Source organism: Tauraco erythrolophus, chromosome 5 (genome assembly GCF_009769465.1).
Source record: "Tauraco erythrolophus isolate bTauEry1 chromosome 5, bTauEry1.pri, whole genome shotgun sequence".
NCBI classification, from domain to species: Eukaryota; Metazoa; Chordata; class Aves; order Musophagiformes; family Musophagidae; genus Tauraco; species Tauraco erythrolophus.
In genome coordinates this window covers 40924165-40942885 of record NC_141469.1, presented here as the reverse complement: position 1 = coordinate 40942885, position 18721 = coordinate 40924165, and the positions used below count along the sequence as shown (strand labels likewise).

Sequence of the window (18721 nt, the reverse complement as noted above, 5' to 3'; positions counted from 1 at the left end):
GCCTCCCAAGGAAGGGAGTACAAGATTCCGACCATATTTCTGCCAGTGGAGTTGAAGGGTCTGAACTCATTCTGGGGTGGAAAGTTGCAGACTGGCTTGTAAATCAAACGTAAAACTTTCCTCCTGTATTCTCCCTCTTGTTACAGAACTCATTTTAAAAAATAAAACTAGTTTCCATTTCATTTTCCTAAAGGTAATGTGTCTTCTGTAAGGGAAATGCCTCTTTTGCAGGGAAGCTAAACACAGCCTGCATATCACCTGAATGCTGCCTCTGCCCCACTTCATGTGGCAGTGATAAGAAATACTTCTCCGGGTTTTCATAATACTGGTTCTAAGTGAAGTATCGTGGTAGCACAAAGTATGAGAGTAGTACATTGATTTGAAAAGTATTGCAAGATGGTATGAAGGGTGAGGATGGTCAAGGTTTTGGGTAACTCACCATATTAAATGCCTTTTGTTCTGCTTATCCTTTGCCGGAAGGGAAAGGATAAGGAACAGCACAGTTTGGAAGTGCTTAGCCATGTCCTAAGTGATTTTAAAGGAGATGAGCAGCTGCTGCCTTCCTTTCACTTCCAAGAAGACTTCTAGCACCCTTTCCTGTGCCCAATTACAACTGCTGCTAATTCCCTGTTGGTGCGGCTTCACGGGTTAAGTTGGACATAGGAGCATCAATAAACTTGGAAGAGGTGAACAAGATCTGAAAAGCATATAGAAATACTCAAAGGTGGCTTTTAAGAAGCAAAGCTGCTGCCAAAAGCATAGAAGTATCCATACATAGTACTGGTACCATGTATTACAGTGGTCATTTGCTATTCATAGCATCGAGTACACATTCCTTTACTACGTTGGAGGTTGGAGTGGGATGTAAATGTTGTGTGTGCCTTGTAACAGTGCTTTGCACAAAAGTAAATTGCATTTGGTATCTCTATTTCTATGAGATTAAGTCAGAGTTTATGGGAGTATATATAACTCCTTGAATTTAGATTCAGGGTTCCTCAGTGAATATCCTAAGCTGTTTTATTTGAAAAAAAAAATAAAAAAAAGAAACTTGGTTTTCCAAATGTATGAATGTCCTTGTGGTTACTGCTGTGGTGCATGTGCAACTTAAGTACTGCTGCTTCTCTTCACATTTCAATGAAATGCAAGGTGGCAGCTTCTCATAGATTACTATTCTTGAAATAAAATGTATGACTTCATTTGTTGCTTAGGAAGGCTCTGGTGCTGAATGTTTTGTTGGTGGACTCATGAAGAAGATTTTGGATGTTTCTATGTGGGATTAGACTTTAATGAGTGGAAAACATCTTAGAAACTGTATTTCACATTTCGGTTATGAGCAGAGGCTCTTCAGTTGCATCTTGTCCCTCCTTCATGTAATTAGTTCCTTAAAATATAAAGGATTCTTTGACTTAAATGAGTTTCTTTTACAGCACATAAGGGAATTTCTTAAAAAAACAACAACAAAAACAGGCTAGCTAATGAAATAAGTGATTTTTTAAATGCCAGTTAATTCTTGGATAGTTGAGTTACTGCCATGCTTAGCAAAGGTGTGATAAGGAAACTGCTTTAATTATAAATAAAAGGAATGGTAAGCAAGATGAATTTCTGCCAAGCAGAGAGTTTAGCCCAGCTTTGACTTTCGATAGAGCCCTGAAGCCCCTTCTCATTTTTACTGGCGTGGTTCGTTTTAATAACGTGCTTTGTTTTTTCAGTGAGTGGACGGAAGGAGCATTAAGAAAGCTATAGCAATTGATTAATATGGGTTTGCATTTTGGAAACTATTGGGTAGTGAAGTCCATTAAAAAACAATTAAGATTCAATGAAACGCAGTAATTTCATTCTCCTGGGGCGTCATGCGAAGGGGACTACCGTTACAAGTTAGTGGTGGTGTTCTTCTAATGGCACCAGAACCCTCGCAGCTACAACCAGATTTCTTCTCTTCATGTACCTGCCTGTCTCCGATTGACGAAGCTTCTTACCCAAGTGGTTAAATACACTCAGAATACAGAGGTTTGTGTTGTATCGCTTCTCTGAAAACTCCTTGTCAGAGAGCAAAGAATCGCAACTCAGGATACTGGATTCAAGAAAAGAAAGTGGCTGCCCTTATAGACTAGGAAGACTTCTCTGGACAACTCTGTAATCTGTGTGGGTTGAAAAACCTTGTGTCTAGCACAGTTGCCTCCCTGCTCCTGCACTGAAGGCAAATCTGTTTTAAAGGTGATATGTTCTTAGGTTTTTGCCATTCTCTGCTGCAGCTTCAGGCTCAAGAATTTGTTCCTTCTGCTTATGATCGGCACTGGAGAAGATGCAATGGATATTTCTACGAGTTTCAACCCTTTTAAATCATCAGTATTTATCTCCATCAGTCTTTGTGGGCAAAAAGTTAGCTCCTCATTTTTGTCTTAGAATTTCTCCCCCTTTTCTTGCCCGGTCATACTGCAGGTTTTTTTTTGATTACTGCTTTTTAGAAGCAGCTCATCTGCTTTTCCAGTAAGAGCTAATCGCTGCACGAAACATGTTGGTACAATGATCCAGATGCTGCCTGTGAACATAATTCCTTCGAGCGCTACTCAGAGGCATTTATTTTCCTTTTTCCCACCAAGCCATCTTTTCTTACATTCTCCTTCCTGACTCTTTGCTCATCCTGCAAGGCATTCTTAGGACTGGCTCGTTGCTCCATAATGGCTATTAAAACATGGCTGCTGTTCTGTAGGTTCTCACCCCACTGCTTTACCTCCTTGATAAATCTCCCGGTCCCCTACTTGGTTGTTTGCCTCTCCAAATTTGCTGCCTTCATCAGAGGCACTGTCTTACATACAAATGACAGGTCCTTGAGTGTTGTGGCCTTCATAACAGTCTTGGAAGGTGAAAGGTGGTGATAGATGGACAGGGTAAAAAAGATTTTTTTTTTTTTTTTTTTTTTCCAGAAAGCAGGAGCATGTTTTTACTGTGCTGTCTCTACTGGTCCATTTACCACTGAGGCAAGAAAGAAGTGGAGATTAGAAGCTGTTCTGGTAAATTAACCCTAGCTGGTCTCAGGTGATTAGTCACTAATACATTTTTGCATGAACACCTTGGGTGGACAAATTCTGACTCCTAGCACCAGGTGGCTAAGAGCTTTCTTTCAGAAATACGTGAGCATAAAGAAATATCTGCTGGTGAATTCTTTTTTTAGTTAATGGAAACTGGCATCTTCTGCCATCAACTGTAATTCAAGTAAATGATACTCTTTGTGACAGAAGAAATTAAGGTATATTGTACCGCACATGGCCCCAACACAAATTCATGTTTTTCAACATCATAAATTACATAAGCAGTGTCTTTAGTCAAGTTTTTTAAGGCAGATTAATTGTTCATGTCAATGCGTATTTTTTGAGATCTTTGTGCTTTCATTATCCATTTTTTCTTACCTCACCAGCATCGCTTAAGGCATCTTTTCATAGAGACAGGTGGAAAGAAGTTCTGAATTTCTTATTTGGTGTTTGATTTTGGAATCTGCTGCATACTTGGCAGTTTGGAAAGTCAGTCTCAGTAAAGAATAATAACCATGTTTTGGAAATCTTGCTTTTAATTTCTTCCGTAATAAAATGTGGTCAATTTAATCTGTTCTGCATAATTTCCAGTCATGATACTACCTTGTGCATAAATAATTAACTAGAATGATTGAGATCATTTATATCTCTTGCTCTACAGAACAAATGACATAATGACCAGTACTTGGCATTAGGGACAAGATAGTCTCAAAGTTTTAATGTTACTGTATGTTGTTAGCTGACCTAAACCAAGATACCAAAAATGGTTTTCTAACCTGCAGAGACAACTTCAAGTGTTGAAAATAATGCCAGCCAGAATTGTGCAGCGGACTAAAACCTCTGCCCAGAAGGTGCTGTGTTAACTGGTCACTGGAACAGCCCCCTTTCATGAAACCCTTTGCCAGTTTAGGCCTTTATTTCTTTTGTTCCTCCTTTTCTGCCTGCGGAACAGGACAACAGTATTTATCTGCTTGACAGGGATGCTGTGGAGAGTAAGGAGTGCCTGTGAAGTGCTTTGAAGTTGCAATGCACAGCGGAGTAACTTCTATGAATAATTTTTCTGCTCCATTTTTCATGATAGCCAATTAACGTATCAAAAAAAGTATAACTTTCAGAATCGTGGTGGTTGATAGAAATGCACAGAATGTTTAAGATGCATAAAGAAAAGTAACTGATGAATATGGCAAAATCACTTGGAAGAGAAGTGTGTGAGTGAGTGTTCATCTTCCCAAATTAATCAACAGCTTCCTTAAGATGGAAGATTTGACTATTTCATGTTCACTTGTCATAACTAAGATATCAGCCAGGCTTCAATATCTGGAAGTGGGTTTTAATTAATTTTCTCCTACACTTTAAACTGGAGGAAAATATATACTTTGTGGCATCAGCAGTATGTAAAACCAACCCTGTATCTATCAATTACAAGACTTAACCACCTGCACCACATGGACGTTTAGATGGATCATGTTTTTCTTTTACTCTGTTAGGGTAGGTAGAACTCTGTTCCAGGTAGAACTGGAATGTTTCTGTGTCTGCAGCTGAAGAATTGTACAACCCTAAGCAAGTCTTTACAACTCAGTAGTAAAAGAACCCTGTAAATGCTGTTATCAGCTCTGTATCTTCTGATACCCAGTTTCTGAAAGGCAGCGTGGAAAGAAAAAATGTAATTGATTCCATGGACAGAGGTAGTTGTGATTTAAATTTCTTTTTTTCTCAGCTGTAACTGGAGAAGGATTGGTGTATTTTTATATGACTACCACTAAGTAAAACACTAGATTGTTGATTAACTCTATATGACATTTTTTTGATACTTTTCTTCTAATCAAGAGGTTTACTAGGTGACACAGAAAGGCTTAGCCATATGTTAGGTTTTTATTATCCATCTACTTAGCTCTTAAAAATTCCAGAAGAGTTAAGGAAATGTTTAGCTTAGAAATTTTTAAAATAAAGTGTCTAAATTTGTTCACTGCTGGAGTGATTTTTGGTTTTGATACCTTCCTAGATTTTTGGCAATCACTTAAAACTGAAGGGTAGTATTTTTGGCCAAACAACTGTTTCATTCTCAGTCTGAAGATTCTTTCCTCACTTTTTCATTCTCACATTTCTTTGATAATATTTATGGTTTAACCTGAAAAAATGTTTTACTGAAGATGATACTTTTTGTTACTGATAATTTTTGTAAACAAACTGAAAAATCTGTTATTTGCCTCAGTTGTTTAAATTTGCCATACTTAGAAATTTGTCGGAACTTCTATTCTTGAACAAGGAAATAAGTAGATCTGAATGTGATCTTTCATAAACTCTAGATTTAATCATTTCAGATCAGTTTTGCTATTGAGCCAGATGACAGACCCATTCTGTTTACAAGATTTTTTTCTGTCATTTTCATGATCAGTATGCATAAATGTATATGTATGTGTATATCTATCATCTTTGTGTGCCCTTGCATATAATTTGTATATTCAGCAGCAGTTTGATTTGTACTGGGATTGTTAAGAACTTCAAACTTGGTATGTTCTGGGTTCAGTAATTTTAACATAAATTATTCCTAGGTTGAAATTAGCTCTAGATTTCCATTGGGAAATGAATAGTATCACCCATTTAGAAAATTAGCCTGGGGTTATACATACTAGAGGAGTAAAATCGTTGAGGAATTGCTGTGTTCACCATTGCAGAGCGATGCTTTGTATTGGGGGACAGATTCAAAAGGAGCAATAGAGTGAAATCACATCAAATTGAAGCAACTTTTTTAATGCTGTCAGCTTCAAAGTCTCACTCCTTAATTTCTTTGATGATACCCATTTGGTTACGTTGGTCCCGGTTTTGATCTTTCTTGCTCTCACATTGTCAGCAGTGTTGTCATTTTACTGATTTATCAGCTGAGAATCTCCCCTCCCTCCAATGTGTATTCCTACATTTAGAAGTTTAACGTCGTTGGTGTCAAATGTTGGGTTTCCAAGCTAGATTCATCTGCAGAGTGAGCTCTGTAGTCCTTGTGATATTTTTCAATATATAATTTCATTAAAAAAAAAACCCACTGACAACAAACAAAGTTTTTAGATCTCATGCCAGTTGAGAAAACCTTCATTAAGTGAACTAATTGTAATGTAGTGGAATTTTACCTGCCAAGATACTTGGCACATTAATTCCAGAAACAAGTGATAATTCTTTGTGTGCTGGTATTAATGACATTATTTATTGCCTATGTTTTAGGAGATAGAAGTTAGTAAATATTTAAAATGAAAATTGGAAGTAAAAAGTCAAAGGGAAGAAAGAATGAGCAATGAAACAAAAATGAAGAAAAAAGAAAAGGGAGTAAGCAGATAGTTCAGCTTTCCAAAAAGGAGCATATTTTCTTAGGAAGTGGTGCAGGAGCAATGCAGGTGAGGACAGGACAGGATGTGCAGCAGATCCAAATACTCTAGAGGCAAGCACAGACAACAGAACAATTCAGGGATAAAAGTGAAGAAGTTTTGAACTTTTTGAAAACAAGGCTTGTGCCTAAGGGCCTACTTTGGATGTGCTCCAGGGGATTTGGGACCCCATCTCAAACCACTCATGCATAGTGTGTAAGCCAAATGTTTTCCGTGGTTTATGAATTGCCCAGATAGGGGAGGAAAGGCATGGAAGACAGTGGGTGAACAAAGACAACTTCGTGCCAATGGAGCGTTGTTTTCTCAGAAACAGAGCACTTGCACAGCTTCGTCATTGCTGGGTCGCTACTTCTGCACATCAGAGCAAATACACATTGTACACTCCGTCACAGATTTTAACCAACCAGGATTTGTTTGGGATAGATAGGGGGAAATCTGTTTTGAATGTAGACGTTTAATAGTCAGAGATCTGCTGTGGAGGAGTGTTTCTTTTCTAATAATACTAGGTTTTAAAAAAAGGGAACGTGTTTAAAAAAAAGAAGAAATTTTGTTTCAGCGTCATGATGTGTATGATGAAACTTTAGACTAAAGTGCTAAAGAAATTAAAAATTAAAGATGACCTTTGGTCTTTATTATAATAAAAGGCAGTGCATCGCAGTGGAATAAAATAAGGAAAATGTGTGAATAAAATTTTGAGTTTTCTGGATTTTGTGATTTTTCTATCCTGTGTCTTGTAATCTAGAGGATTATTTGACTATATATCAAAATTTCCACTTTATGAACGAGACTGTGTTGTGCACATGTACAAGGTAGCAGCATTTGACAATGCAAAACTTAATGATCCGCAGCAAGAAAAGTTAGGGAAGGAGCAATAACACATGGCAGTGAATTTACTCATTTCTTCATCGTAAAGATAATCATGGTCAGAAATGCAGTGAAACAGGATGATGTTGAGATGCTCTGGTTAATGGGGGCCATATAAAACTGAAGTAGATGGAAGAGAACAGATGGAAACTTGAGGAGGGGAAATGGCCTGTCCAGAACTCTGCCTGCTGCTGTTGTTTCAAATACCATAGGGTTGGTGCTATATAGAAATGTCATTTACTTGGATTTCTAGGCACCTGGATAAAATAATGGACTCCTTCACCATGTTGTAATTGTGACAGAAAAAAGAACTGCTTACAGGATCATAGGATAATTTGGTCTGAAAGAGTCTTTAGGAGGTCTCTCGTCCAGCCTTGCACAGACCAGGTTTCTCAGGGATTGATCCAGTTGGAGGATGGATCCAGATGATCCTTCTGAGGATGGAGGCTGAGCAATCTCTCAGGGCAGCCTGTTCCTCTGCTGGACTGTCCTTATGGGGAAAGGTTTTTATCGTACTTCCCTCTTATTTCACCTTAGGCCCATTGTCTTTTGTCCCATCATGCTCTGCTGTGAAGACCCTGACTTCATCTCCTCAGTGACCCTTGCTGTAGGTGCTAGGGGACTGTTGTTAGGTGCCCCAAAGCTGTCTCTTCTCCAGGTTGAACATGCCTGTTTCCTTCAGCCTCTCCTCACAGGGCAGGTGCTCCAAATCACCACCGGTCCAGGAACCCTCTGCTGAAATTGCCTCAGTTTATTGATGTGTTTTTTGTATTTGGGGTTGGGGGTCATGGTATTCTGGATGTGGTCTGATGAATGATGAGCAGAGGGGAAACCGTCCCTTCTCTCCATCTGCTGGCTATACTCCTGTCCACACAACCGAGAAAGCTGTTGGCCTCCTTTGCTGCCAAGGCATGCTGCTGGCTCATGTTCAGCTTGTGATACACCAGGACTATTTCCACTGGGCTGCTCACCAGCCAGGCCCCAGCCTGTGCAGGATGGGACATCTGTCCTTGTTGAATTTCAGGAGATTCCTGCTGGTTCTGTCTGAAGACAGGTGCAAGATTTGCCTTCCTCCACTTCTTGGGGACTTCTCCTGCTCCTCAGGACCCAAGGGTGACACAGTGGCCCTACAAGGGCAGCAGCCAGCGCTGTGAGCAGCCGTGGATGCAACTCATCAGATCCCATGGACAGCTATGAGCTGAGTTCTCTTGAAATCCCTGACTCAATCCCCACCTACTGCTCGTCATCTCCTCCTCCAACGCTGCCTCTCGGCACTGGAGCCTGGGGGACACTGTTGGTGAAGACTGGGGCAAAGAAGGCATGGAGTACCTCAGCCTTACCTGTGTCCATGGTCACTAAATCACCTGCCTCTGTTGCTATGTTCTCCGTGTTATCTCTAGATAATTAGTTTAAACATTCTAATTAAAAGCATGAGCACTGTCCTGTGAACAAAGGCCAAGGTCTTCCTGGCCTGGTGTCTTGTTTGTTGTTGGATATTCTATGCTTCAGAGGACAGAGGTTGATATGAACGATGATGGAATAATCTGTTCGCAAGGAAACTTTATTTTTCAAGTGCTTTAGTTAGGGACCCCCTTCTCCTGTGAAGCAGGAGGAATTTTATCCTTGATGTCCTTTGGACTATTTTTTCATGTCCTTCTTGACAGAGGTAATGTATTCAAGGGGAGTATATGCCATTAAATTACAGTGATGGCAATATAAATGGCAGTATATTAATATTTTTTGTATTCCGTATTCCCTTCTCAATACCTCGTAACATCCTGTTCACTTTTCTTGACCCCTCACGTGTATTGAGCAAACGTCTTCATTGAAGTGCCCATGATGAATCTTGCATCTTTTTTCCTGAGAGGTTATAACTAATTCAGAACCCATCAGTATGTACAAGTGGCTTTAAATTTGTTCCTTCTAGTGTACCCTACTCTGCACTTTTTCCACAGTGAATTTCATCTGCTGTCAGGTTGTCCAATTACCTAGTTTTTTAAAGGTCCTTCTGGAGTTCCTCACAATCCTTTGTAGTCTTGACTACCCTAAATAGTTCTGTGTAGTCAGCAAATTTCACATTCGTATTACTTATAGCATGTCAGCTTTCCGTTATTAGTAAATATGAATAACTATGCCATTCATGCTATTGATCCTTTGGATGTGCTTTCTTCCTGCACTAGTTATTTTTCCTCCTAGTTCCTATTTCCAATCATTTAGTTAGTCTTTTAATCCGTAGCAGGAATGCACCTGTAAGTGTGTGGGTCGTGCTCTGTGAATCCTCACAGAGACTCACAGTAGTTATCAACACTGGTCTCCAAGGTGTCCTCTGCAGTCCCTGAAGTGAGGTGGCCTTTGAGACCAGAATGAATCTTAGGTTCTCTGAATTCCCTTGGAAGCCCTCCCCACCTCTCAAGAATGTTTGGCCTTCATGACTGTGTGTCCAAATTTTCTAAGTGAATTCATACCAAGAAGCTCTGGGGAAGTCTGTATAATGTTCCTTCGCTCTCATCTTTTCTTTACTCAGACAGTTATGGATGGGTTCTTGGGGCAACTCCTGGTGGGATGAGGCCACCCTTCTTCTGAGGAATTCTGCTACACTCCGCATGTGTTTTGTGACTCTTGACTTCTATCGCAGATAATAACCAATGCTTTTTCTGGTTGAAGAGTAAAAATTGTGCGCCTCTAATTATGTGGATTGCACACACTTCTCACCTTTATCCTTGAGGCTGGAAATATAGTAATATGTTTGTGTTAGTAGCTCTGTTCTCTTGATCTTTGCTTCTTTCAGAACTTGGATCAGTGTTTCACAGCCCACCTTTGGGTTCAGGTTATACTGAGCAAGTAATTGGAAGAGAGATCTGTTGAGAGTAACGAAACAGGCAAACAGCATCAGAATGGGAAATTCCGTCAACTGGAAATAGCTGAGGTGGGGAGACGTCTTTGGAGGGGGGAGGTATCATATATCCATGCCCAGTTCTGGCGTCCCTAGAGGTTGAGCACTGAGGGCACAGTTGAAGATAGGCAAGAGCTCACCCTGGTTCTGAACGAGCCCAGCTGTCCTACGTTCTTAGAAATTATAAAACTGTAAACCCAAACTTTATGCAGTACACAGAGCATATGATATTAGAACATTCAAAATAGGATCTTTTTCTTCTACTTGACCTTCAAATACTGTCTCTCTTTCTGCTATGAGATTCATATGATGACAGATGTGTTGCAAGTGGGGTCAAATCTCCAAAGGAAGGCTCTTGGTCCTGAAGGGAGCAGACAGTTGAATTCGTCAAATGTCGCCATCTTTAATCATCCTGTCTCTGAAAACACCACTATGATGGAGACTTGCCATCCCAAGTATTATTAATTGTGATGGATAGTGATTCCAAGAAAGATTTTAGCTTCCTGGCCGTTTGCTTTGTTTAACTCAACCATTGATACCCAGGTGGCCTAATAGGCATGCAGGTGCTGCTGGAAGCTGTACTTACAGAACTTCTTACTTGTATGGTGTTTTGGCTGTTCTGGGGACTTTCTTCACCCTCGTAATCTCTTTTTGTTAATGCTTTACCTGATGAAGTTTGTTTTTGCCTATTGGCTTATCTTCTCATGGCTTTTTTTTCTTTTTGTGTGTGTTTTATTTTTAGCCGTGCTATTTTGTTTTTTGCTTTTTACTTCCTTTTTTTGGGTTTGTTTTGGGATATATAAGCCTGCTGTGACTCTAATAAGGTATTTTTTTAGTGGATTTCTATGGATTTTAATTTCCTAACTCTCTCCTTTAGGCTCTATAACTAATTTTCCTCATTTAGAAAAAAAGCTCCTCTTCTGCTTTAACTTTATGCACTGCCTCTTGACATGATGACCCCGAGAAGAGATCCAATTTAATTACACTTTGACCACTGCTCTTAATGGCTGAATTTCACTTACTTCCTGAACCAGTTCCACTGTGTCAGAAAGAAACACGTATTTTGTGACTTTGGGTGTGCTCCACAGTGAGTTTCCATAGAAATAAATAAGTTTATGGTATTGAGAGTGTTTTTCTTCGCTCTCTAACCTAATATGACACTTGGCCAGCTGGCAGTCGGGTAGCTGAGGATGTCTGTTCTTTCTGTTGTAACTAATACTGTTTGTGGGTGCACACGACTGCCAAACACGGTTGAATCCCAGTTCTGACTTCCCGTCCCAATGGAAGGGGAGTGCAGGGGCTGTATGTTCCCACATCGAGCCAATGGTGGCTTTATTCTTCTCGCTTACGTGGGAGGACAAGTTGTCAAGTTAGGACTCACAATGCTCTCGCTCTTCTATCAAGCAGATTTTCCTTGCCTGGTGTGATTTAGAAAAGAGAGAAGGTCTGGTGCTCAAGACTCAGATGCCGAGTCTTCCTTCTACTCTGCATCGGAGCCGGCTTCTGCAAGCTGGGGTTCTTGTGCAGGTAAAACAGGATTGTTATTTCCAAATTTGGTACAAAGATTTACAAACGGATCCAAATATAGATGCTGTTTTCAGATTTCTTTTTTTCCTGTCACTGCCCTGGTATTCTCCCAGATGGGAAGAGTACTTTTGAATCCGCTGAACAAAATCCGGGCTTTCTGAGGAATGTTTCACCCAGCCTCCGTATATTTTTGTCCATATCTAAGAAGACAGTAGGGCCCTTTCTTTCTGAAAAGCTTCTTTACTACTCGCCTCAATTGCTCAAAGTGTAATGACCCTGATAAACGCATCGCTTTTTACAGTGGCTGTTACATTGTGATAAACTCTTAATTGTTGCAGCAGTTGCTGATGCTTACTTGGGTTTCTCATCTTCTGCTGCAATAAGAAGTCTAGGAAAGCTGCTGGTCCATAGGTCATTTGGGCAAGTGTGAACCTTCAGTTCCAAACCAGCACAATGTGTCAGCAGATGAATTTCATAATTCCACTCCTTTCCTTGTCCCTTTTTCCTAAACCTTGGTGCTATAGACAATGGTATTTATTAGGTCAATGATGTACTTTGCTCCAAAACATTCATATGGAAAAAAATGAACAATTGTGATTGAAATTGATTTTTTCCCTTTGGGAAGTTAGAATAAAACAATGGTTACCTGCTCATTTATGAAACAGATTTATTCTGTTGACATGGAGGCTTGTTTGAAATGTAATTGAATTTCTGTTACCTAATGGAAAGTGACAGTTACAGTATTTATTTTCCATTTGTGTCTCAGTAGATAACATAACACAATTTTGATTTGTAGTTAGCTTTGGAATCTGAGATTGTTTCTATCTCCGTAATTGAAAAGATGGGAGCGCGATGGCCTAATACAATTCTGTTTTTGTTTTTTTTACACCAGTAAAGGCAACATTAATACAGTAAACAGCATCTATTCTGGCTTAATAGTTATTCTGAGATGTTATTTTTGCATCCTGCCTTTCTCATTAGAAACTGCCACATCATGATCTGGATTGATAATTCTTCCATTTAGACACTCTCTGCGGCAGCTAATTTCTAGGAGCAGTGCCTCCCTTTCCTTGCCCACCTCAAAATAACTTTTTTACCTTGCAGCTAGAACACCTTTCTTAGTCACAAAATTACAATGGTTTTTCTCATACTTTTTTTTCATGATGTATTTTCACAGCATGTATCAGGCTTACTTTGTATGGAAAGCCATTACTTCATCATTCATGTTAAAAACAACAGATAACAACTTGGTTCTCACACCATTACATGCCTTATGCTGCAATTCCCCTGCTGCTTTTTAGAATTCTGCTTACTCCAAAATAATTAAACAGCCTCTTGCTACAGTTCTTTCTCTTCAAAGCCAAACTCTAACCCATTCCCACTTGTACGCTTGAGCCTGGTGGTACTGAAGGAGAAACACTTTTTGGAGAGGCAGTTGTCTGTTCTTTCCTTTGTCATGGTGAAACCTTTGCTGCACTGTCTAAAGCCTGGTCACTGGTTACTTGCCTCATACCTAACTGTATCTGTGAAAAATCTGTAATGCTTATGTTAACACACTAAAGTGAGTGTTAATGCAGCAGGACCAAACGTTGTGGAGGAGCTGGTTTTCTCTTAATTACATAAGAATAATCAAGCAGAATAAATGTTTAGTCTTAGATGGTACAAGATGGTGCTTTTTCAGGACAGAAGGTGGTTGTCATAGTACAGCTTCTATTCACCCAACCCGGTCTCTGGGTGGGCCAGAACAGAACGCTAACCACTCATATTGGTTTATGAGCTTCCACTCCCAGTTTTGCTACGCTATTTTAAACTAGTAATTTTTAAACCAGTAGTTGTGCACTGTGCTATGACAGCATTTGGGAAAGGGTATTATTCAGAATGTATTTTCGGTATACTCAAGTGTTGTGTGCTCATGGAAGTCAAGCTTTTTATAGTGTGTCAGATACAACAACTATTAATTATTCTACCACCAGATTTTTTTCTTCATGCTGATGAATAAATTAAGAAGTCAGGTTTTATGAGCTACCTTGACTCTTAAGTTCATTCAGGAATAGAAAATAGAAACATGGTACTGATTTTCTGAAGTTGAAGCTGATAAGAGTTTTATGCGTCAATAGCATGCTATCATGAAGGATTGTTTCACTGGGATTATTTTAAGGGATTGCATGTGCCTGAAAACCACAGAAGAGGGATACAGATTTTGAAAACCCAGAAATAGTTCCTGAAACATAGATAAGCAGTATGTTTTATAGCTTCTGCCTTCAGGTTTTTACGTTTTAATTCACCACAAAATCCCTGTATTTTCAAACTGCACTTCATTAAAACCTCAGTGGTTTCTGGTACGAGCCTTGTAGAAGTTGAATTTATCTAGTCAATAAATAGATGAAATAATAAATAATAACAATGCATGAGATACCCTAAATTGACAAAAGAAACAAATAGTTTGAGCAGGATACTTGCTGCATTGAATAAGAACGAAAGTATTACCATAAGAAGCATGAGATGTGTCATATTTTCAAAGTGGCCTTGAGCTTCTCTGCAGTATTCACAAGCCACCGATTTCAGCCTTGTCTCCTAGTTGGCCTAAAATAGTCATTATTTTAGGACTTTCCCTGATTTCAGACCTACTAATGAAAAATTATTTCATGAACCATTTTTAATTGTACTACTGAAGTGTAAATACGCAGTTTCAAGGGATAGATATCCAAGCCTGTAATGACTGAATATTTCAATACAGTTTAATCAGACCCGGAATGGAGATTTTAATGGGTATTTCCATGCTTCTACTTTACATATGCAAAAATACATGTGGTGCATACATGTGTCTGGTGTGTGTGCATATATCAAGAAATCTATTATAACATGAGTTATCAAATACAGATGATAACCAACTCATGAGCAATATGTTTTCAGTGGTATTTAGTGGTTGCCATATGGGTGAGAGAGCTTTTTCGCAAACACAAAAGCTAATGTTCAGTACTATTTTGTACTGAATTAACTAACATTAAAGTTAATGCAAATGTAATTTGTAAACTTTCAAGGTTTAGAGGACTCCCACTTTTTTTTCCTCTCTAGATCTATAGATCCATAGCAGTCTCTGGCAGGCAGAGTTTCCATATTAGTTCTTTTTTAACCCTAAATTATGACTGTGTGCTGACCTTTATTGTACTCTCGTACATGCCTTATTCTGATTATTAGTGTGGGAGAGAATTTATAGTAATTTCGTTAATAGTTCGAACATAAAAACCATAATTAACACAGCATTTTATGGAATAAGCACATCTTTTGCTGAAGGGGTGGCATTTGAGTAGGCTTTATGTGGAAACTTTGAGTATGAAATACATAGCAATACTCTATGTGAGAAGGAAATACAGGGTATAGGTATGCTGTTTCATCAGTTGTTTATGTTAGTTGGCACATTCCTGCTGGAAGTGCACTATTCTCTGTTGGTAACTGTGTAAATAGCAGTTTAGGTCATAAATGTGTGCTTCAAAATAGTCAGCTGTGTAGCAGAAAACGAAAAGATATTTTGAAAGTAACTAGATCTGCGGAAAGACTTGCAATGGAGAGAAATTAAAAAGCTAGAATTACGTAGTTTTGAGCAGGGATTAATGGTAGAAGCTGTAGGAAATATGGTATAAGAGAAGCCTGTTGAGATTCCTACTCACCTTTCTTCATCATGTAAGAATGGTGGAGGAGGGAAGCATCCTACTCGAATTAACTTATTTAGTCTAGGTATTTATCCATCAGTGCACAGTTTGACTTATCAGTGTGTTAATATTTTATTTTATATACAGTTGTCAAGGGAGGGAAGTGTAATTATTCCCGTTTAAAGATAGAAATGGAGGCCACGACTGTGCAGGACATCAGAAAAAGAACCCTATTCTTGAATCCACGTGCTTATGCTGGTATGGTTTTATCCGAGACATACCATTTCAAGTAAAATTTATTAAAATATAAAATCGCTAAAGTTAGCACATACAGTGTGCGTATTTTTTGCTACAAGCACAAAGGGTGTAGGGCCTCAGTTTCCCTGATTATGACATTGCTGCTTAACTGAGAGGAGGGTATGTGTGATATGCAGGCATCTTTGAGGAATTCTTGCAGTAGGGTGGGCAGCACTGCAAACATTGTATGGCTCAAGACCTTCCTGGAGGGTGCAGAGCTCCTTTTCTCGCACACGTCTGTGGTTCTCTGCAGCGTGTTCTCTCGTGCGCTGGGTTTTCAGGGAGTTAATCGGGGGAAGGTTGCTCTATCAGTGACGTGGGTTCAATTGCTTTAATAAAGTATCCAATTATATCTGGATTACTTATTAAATTGAGACTACTATCTATACTGTATCCACCATAGATGGGAAAAAACCTACATATGGATGAACTTAATGGGCTGATTGATTTATGAAGATGTTGTCCCCAGAGAGTGTTACAAATCCACAGGATGTCCCTTAGTGCATTATTTTGTACTTAGGCCTGTGAGTAGGCTGTAAAGGTCAAAGGTGGAAAAGACTCCTTTTGACTAAGCGATTGATGGGGCTGTGTGTATTATTCCCTTCAAGCAGATACATGGAATCTGTTGCATTTTGGACATGTACACCTGATGTAGAGAGGCAAGAAAGTGGCCCACCAGTTAAAATACTAGTTCCTTTCGTTTCTGTTCTCTTTACCATAAACAACTGTATTGGGTTTGTGTGGCAAGGTTTTGGTAGCTGGGGAGGGGCTACAGGGGTGGCTCCCGTGAGAAGCTGCTAGACGCTTCCTTGGCTCCTGGTCAGACCCACCTCTGGCCAAGGCTGAGCAAGGGTGGTACAACTCTGCAGATGCCAAGGTCAGTGAAGAAGGAGAGGGAGAAGGTGTGCTGGAGCAGAGATTCCCCTGCAGCCCATGGTGAGATGGCAGGCTGCCCCCCTGCAGACCATGAGAGAAACGGTGGAGCAGAGATCCACCTGCAGCCTGTGGAGGACTCCATGCTGGAGCAGGTGCCTGTGCCTGAAGGAGGCCATGACTCCATGGGAAGCCTGCACTGGAGAAGTCTGTTCCTGAAAGACTGCACCCCATGGGAGGCACCCACGCTGGAGCAGTTCGTGAAGAACTGCAGCCCATGGGAAGGACTCATGTTGGAGAAGTTCATGGAGGCCTGTCTACTGTGGGAGGGACACCATGCTGCAGCAGGGGGAGAGTGTGAGGAGTCCTTCCCCTGAGGAGAAAGGAGCAGCAGAGACAATGTGTGATGAGCTGACTGCAACCCTCATTCCTCGTCCCCCTGCACTGCTGGTGGGGGAGAAGATAGAGAAATCAGGAGCAAAGTTGAGCCTAGGAAGAAGGGAGGGGTAGGGGAAGGTGTTTTTACGATTTGGTTTTATTTCTCATTATCCTGCTCTGATGTGATTGGTAACAAATTAAATTGATTTTTTTCCCTCAAGTCAAGTCTGTTTTTCCTGTGACCATAATTAGCGAGTGATCCCTCCCTGTTCTTGTCTTGACCACAAGCCTTTCGTTAGATTTTCTCCTCCCCATCCCACCGGCGGGGAGGAGTGAGCGAGCAGCTGCCTGGTGCTTAGTTTGCCGACTGAGCCTAAACCACGACAGCAGCTTTGTCAGTGATAGTTTTTTTAAGAGTCAGATGAATGGGGCTGAGGATGAGCTCATTTGCAGATGATGCCGAGCCTGCAGTGCAGGGATACGTCCCAGTCTGGCCAGGGAGAAGTGCAGCTCTCCTTGTCCTAAGGTGCTTTCTTGTTTGCCTCCCATGCTGTTTTCCCCTCCTGACCCACCTCACCCATCACTTAGAGCAAACCAAAACTGGAGTGGAGGGGAATAAACTCAGAGGTAAGAATGGATTTGCTCCATCCTTCCCACTGTCTTCCTATCTACAATGGAGAGGGCTGCCGTCCTCCCAGCTTCCCTCATCTTCCCTGCAAAAGGTTAGTGCTACTTTTCAGAGCAATGCAACTGTCGTTACATGTTTTGATTTAGTCCAGAGTTCAAGAGCTTGAGCCTTTAGTGAAACACCCACAAAGCCCATGTATATAATAAACACGCAGACATCCAGAAGTTGTCCTTTTGTGTTGTCCTGAAGTGCCTCAGCTTGCATGCGTGAAAAAACTGGCAGCAGGGATTCCTGTCTGAGATCTTGCCTATTAAAACCTCTGCTTTCTATTTGAAAACTACATAAGGGTATGCATGAAATGAAGGAAAAATTCTGGAAAGATTTACTAAAGACATGGTAATAGTAAGTGCTTGTGCATAAGTGTGCTTTATTGCAGAGATTCCAGTGATTACTGTGTAGAGGCAGGGCTTTGAAACGCAGTGGTAAGCCATCTTCTGACAGGGCCTGAAGTTTCTACATACGTTACATTTGTTCTCTGAATTTTTTATTATAAGCTCGGCAGCATAAAACTAGTGGTGGATTCTAGCTCCAGCTTTGATGTGCTGTGCTGAGCTGCAAAGAGGTTTGTAGAGGGAGACTTCACTTAACTGTGCTCAGACTGGAAAGCAAAACTGATGCTCTCCAAGAGTCAGATCCAGATCATCAAGAATTTCAGAGGAGAAATGGAGAACTAAGGAGTGGAAGATTCCTTCAAAAAAAACCCCACAACACAACCTCAAACAAACAAAAAACCTGTTGTGGACATCCCTGTGAGTACTCCAGCTAGACAGTTTTGAAAACAGACAGTTTATCTGGAGGAATGGAAATAAATATGGGGAAGTATTAAGAGTAATAATATAATTGCAGGGAATTCTAAATAGCTGCATTCAAACTCTTTCCTTAGTGTCCCTCCTTTCAGTGAACTTTCTGATGGTTTTAAAACCAGATCATGTGTATTTGATCCCGAACAGCCCTATTTTACATGTCTGCAATGCTTTTGAAATAGTTTCTTTATCCTTATCAAATATATGTGCTAAAATGTCTTTAATTTTTTACCGAAATCCAAAATGATATATTTGGAGGGTGTTTCCTTAATAGCTATAAGACTGCTAAAAATTTGCATCTGGGATTGATACACATTTCAGATTTTTTGTATTAAAGATTTGCTT

The 18721-nt window shown here is 40.1% G+C and overlaps 1 protein-coding gene across 2 annotated transcripts in view; it reads left to right on the top strand.

Moving 5' to 3' along the window:
- The window catches only part of PPARGC1A (PPARG coactivator 1 alpha), a 376447-nt gene that overhangs the window by 74490 nt on the left and 283236 nt on the right, over positions 1 to 18721 (top strand). The window lies entirely within an intron of this gene.